This window comes from Cornus florida, unplaced genomic scaffold (genome assembly GCF_030987335.1).
Source record: "Cornus florida cultivar Cherokee Brave unplaced genomic scaffold, ASM3098733v1 CherokeeBrave_3.0.0_Hap2_Chr01, whole genome shotgun sequence".
Classification (NCBI taxonomy): domain Eukaryota; kingdom Viridiplantae; phylum Streptophyta; class Magnoliopsida; order Cornales; family Cornaceae; genus Cornus; species Cornus florida.
The window spans coordinates 59,700,725-59,705,636 of NW_026775571.1; the positions used below are offsets into that span (position 1 = coordinate 59,700,725).

The 4,912-nt window shown below is 37.5% G+C and overlaps 1 pseudogene; it reads left to right on the forward strand.

The window, feature by feature from the left end:
• The first annotated feature begins 4,165 nt into the window (after positions 1–4,165).
• Positions 4,166–4,264, forward strand: LOC132283319 (small nucleolar RNA R71; annotated as a pseudogene).
• The last annotated feature ends 648 nt before the right edge of the window (positions 4,265–4,912 follow it).

Consider the following 4,912-nt stretch of genomic DNA (forward strand, 5'->3'; position numbering starts at 1 on the left):
CAACTCCAGCATGTGGTGGAGATGGTGATGGTGTAAATGCAGGCGGAACTGCAGAAGTGGATGGAATATGGTCATCCTCAGCCTCGTGAGCAGGTGACTAAGGTGGAGTAGGCTGTACTGGCTCCTCCTATGCATAAGAGGGCTCTACTGGCTCCTCTAGCCATGGTCTGATATGTCTCTGAGGCCAATGTTGCCTCTTAGCAACAGTCTTGCGCTTAGTCATAGCCTGAAAAATAATTTAAAAACTTGCAAGGAGAGTTAGTATCAGAATTAAGAATTGAAAGCAGAAAATAGAAACATGCTTGTTAAATAAGATAGACAAATCATATAGATGACATGAATCTATGCAAGTGACAAGATATGGAACATGCTAAACAATGTAAGTATGAAATGCATCCAATGTGGAATATCATAGGCTTTGGGCATATATGAGATAGCATAAACATAAGGCATGATGAATGAAGTGTGTGTATGAGATCTGTGAAGTTCGATCGATCACAAAAAGGTTTGAGATCGATCTCAAAACTTCGATTGATCTGAGGTATGAGTTCGATCGATCTGAGATACAAGTTCGATCAATCAAACTATGCGATGAATGTAAACAGTCACAGATCTGTGACCACACGAACGTGTTCGTGGGCCCATCAACACAACAAATCAATAATAATCATCACCTAATCATGGCCCATCCTCCCAAAGATAGATTAAACACATATATATATATATAAACATGTAAACTCAGTGCTTCGAAGCTCAATAATGGCGAATTTCATCATCAAAATGGCATGGATTGAACATTTAAAACATGTAAACATGAGATCTAAGCTAAAATCAAGCATGGTGCCTCGGATATTACCTCAACCAAAGAAGAGAAGTGGATGCGAAGAAGGAAAGATGAAATCCCAGATGCGATGAAGAGAGAGAGAGATTCGGGGTGAGCTTGATGTCGCCGGAGATTCACCGGAGATGAGGAAGATAGAGAGTGCACAGTGGCGATGAGGGAAGCAAAGGTTTGGAGGGTTGGATCGATCTAAATGATCGATCTTGAGACCCTCCAGGTCTATTTTAAAAACATTTCCCAATTAGTTCGATCGATTGAACTGAGACTTCAGATCGATCGAACTGAGACTTCAGATCGATCGAACTTGATTTTTGAAATATATATATATATATATATATATATATATTGGATAATTGAATTAACAATAATAATTAAAAACTAAATTAACTGAAGTATTTTTGTATTTTTGAAAACTTTTTGAAAAATAAAATAAAATGAAAATAAAATAACATAAAAATAAAAATAAAAATATTTTTGAATTTTTGAAATTTGAAAAGTCAAAACAAAGTCAAATAATGAAATGGAGAGCTGAGATCGATCTGAACAAGAGTTCGATCGATCAGACAGAGGGCAAAAATATGCAGGTTTTTGGCTCAAAAAATTGGTTAAGTGTTGGAACTTGAAGATCGATCGAACTTTGAAGTTGGATCGATCGAAGAACTTCAGATTGATCTTGGAATGTTTTCGATCGATGAGACAGAGAGCTGAATATGCAGGTTGATGCAGGCTCAAAATTTTTCTAAGTGTTGGATCATGAGATCGATCAAACTTTGAAGTTGGATCGATCGAAGGGCTCCTGATCGATTTAAGAATAAGTTCGAACGATGGGACAGAGAGGTGATTTGGATGCAGGTGGATGCAAGTAGAAAATTTTTCTAAGTGTTGGATCATGGTGGAAGTTCGATCGATCGAACTTATGTAAAATGCTCAATCACAACAAAAAAATTCATGCAATCCTAATCACAGTTCCTAGCAATGCATATGAACCAAAAACAAGTATCTAGACTTCGCAAGAAATGAAATTTAAGATAGAAATGGGGGAGGAATAGGGTTTTGACACCTTATGAAATGTTTTTGCTAGTCTTTAACGTCTCTAGCAAGACATTGGGATCTTTTAGCCCAGATCAAAGATCTTATAATACATCCCCTCCTTGTTGGGGTGATAGATGCTTTGAACTCCACCTAACAAATGGTTCTTTGAAAAACTCGTTGGATTAAGCTCAAAAGAAACTTTTGATCCTTCTTTGTTTATGCAATCACAACCTTTGGGCTCCATGCCCTTTCAAAGCAAGAATTTGAAACAACACTTTGAGAATGCAAGGTTGAAGATGATCCTTTGGAAGTTTTGGTCTTACACAAAAGCTCACTTCCTTGACATTGAAGATCATGACATTTATCTACAACATTAACCTCTCCTTCATATTTGTTAAATGAATTGGGTGTGGGATTAAAGATATTCAACTTCACCTTCATGTGGCCAAATGAGATCTTCATTATCCCCATCCTACAATTGATATTGGCATTAGCGGTTGCCAAGAAAGGACGGCCAAGGATAATGGAAATTTAGCTCTTAGGATTGGGGACTGGTTTTGTGTCAATGACAACGAAATCAACGGGAAAGAAGAATTTTTCAATCTTTATCAATACATCCTCAATTATACCCCTAGGCTTCTTAATGGATCGATCGGCAAGTTACAAAACTACCGACGTCGGTTTCAATTCACCTAGGCCCAATTTGACATAAACCGAGTATGGAAGAAGGTCAACACTTACTCCTAAGTCAAGAAGTGCCCGATTAGTGATATAATCAGCAATAATGCATGATGTAGTGGGTGAACCGGGGTCCTTAAACTTTGGAAGAGTGTTATGTTGCAAAATTGAGCTTACTTGCTCGGTCAAAACCACTTTTCTTGATGTTTGGCTCTTGTTCTTCCGCTTTTGGGTGCACAAGTCTTTCAAGAATTTGGCATAAGCCAGAATTTGCTTGATTGCATCCAGAAGTGGAAGATTGACTTTCATTTGCCTTAACATTTCCATAATTTCATTGGTTTTTGCCTTTTGCTTGTCTTTTGAAATGGATCCATTTAAGGCATCCGGAAATGGAACTTTTGGTTCAAACACTTTTTCAGAATTTTCTTTTGAACTCTCTTCAACACAAAAAGTTTTCAAATCACTTTGTTTCAAATCATTTTTCAGCAAAACTTATTCAACATCATTTTTCAAAACTTCTTTTTCAAACACATTTTTCAAGACTTTCTCATTCATAAGATCATGTATATGCAATGAAGGAGGAATGGGATGTGAAACGGGACGAGTGACAACTTGACATTGCACTGGTTCCCTCTCTTCATTGGACATTTCAACTTGATTGTCCACAACCCTACCACTCCGCAAGGTAGTCACCACATTAACATGTTCAATGGTGTGGCCTTCCGATGAGGAATGGTTTCCACAACACATTATTGCTTAGGTGGGACATTAATAGGCATCTTTCCCTTCTCTCTTGCATTGAGAGTGCTTGCTATTTGCCCTACTTGGGTTTCTAGCTTCGCAATAGACTGAGAGTGAGAATGAAGCAATTGAGTGTTAGCCTCTAAAGTGCCCGAAGCATTCAAAACTTTTTCTTCAAAGGCGGGACTTCTAGTATTTCCCTGGGAATAAAATTGGTTGGGAAAATGAGAATTAGCAAATTAATTCCCTTGTGATTGATAAGGTCTATAACCTTGGGATCTTTGGTTTTGAAGTAGAGGTGGAATGTACTTCCTTTGAAAACCGACTTGGGAAGGGTTTGAGCCCTTTCCTTGGTTTTTCCAAGAGAAATTCGGATGATTCCTCCAACTTAGATTATAGTGAGTACCATAAGGATTGTTCCCTTGGTTCACAAAAGTTACATTGACTTGTTCATTAGGTTTATTTTGCACTTATCCGTGAGGACAATGAGAAGTAGAATGAAGAACACTAGATCAAGTCATACATGTTTCATTTGATGCACGATGAGAATGGTTAGGAAAGGAAGATACTTGGTTCACCGAGTTTTGGTTAATCAAAAATTGATCAAACCTTTGAGATAAAGACTTCATTTCGGTGGCTATTTCATTTGAATGGTTGACTTGATGTAAGCCAAAACTCTTCCTACCTTGTGAATTTCTACCATTCTTAGATAATAATGTTCTATGCAAAGAATTTTTACTCATGCTCTCAAAAAGATGCCACACGTCATCCTCATGCCTATCAATGTATGAGCCACCCATGGAAGCATCAACCATACCTTTATAATTGTCCGATAAGTTCTCAAAGAAATATTGAACTAATTTCCATTTGGGCATGTCATGATGTGGACACTTCCTAAGCAATTCATTAAAGCGTTCCCATGCCTCATGAAACGTTTCTCCATCCCCATATGAAAATTCTCTAATTGAAGTTTTCATAGCATTGGTTTTTGAAACTGGATAGTACTTCTTCAAGAACTCTTGTTGCATTTCTGCCCAAAAAGTGATTGAAAAAGGCCTAAGATTGTTAAACCAATACTTTGCCTTGTCTTTTAAGGTGAATGGAAAAATTTTAAGTCTTAAAATCTCTTCCGGCATGTCCGTACATTTTACGGTGGAACATACTTCAAGAAACTCATCCAAATGCTTGTAAAGTTCTTTAGTTAGAAGTCCATGATAGTTAGGAAGCATTTAAATGGTTTGTGGCTTAATTTCATAATGATGTGCTCTAAATGGAGGCAATTGGATGCATGTAGGTGCATTATACTCATTAGGCACATAATGGTCTCTTAAAGCAAGTGGTGGATTAGCTACTTGAGGTGAAACATGAACACCTTGGTTTTGAATTCCTTGATTGATGATGGGAGGTTGTGGAGCATACATTGCCCTTGGCATTCCATATAGAACTTGGCTTTGTTGTTGTGGTGGTTGGTGAATGTATTGCCTAGGCATGCCTAATGGTACTTATATGTTCTCATCATACACATTTGGATGAAGGATACCTTGTTGGTCTATGTGACCAAGGTCCTCAACATGATCATTATTATGGTCATCCATTGATAGATTGGTTCTATTTGAACTT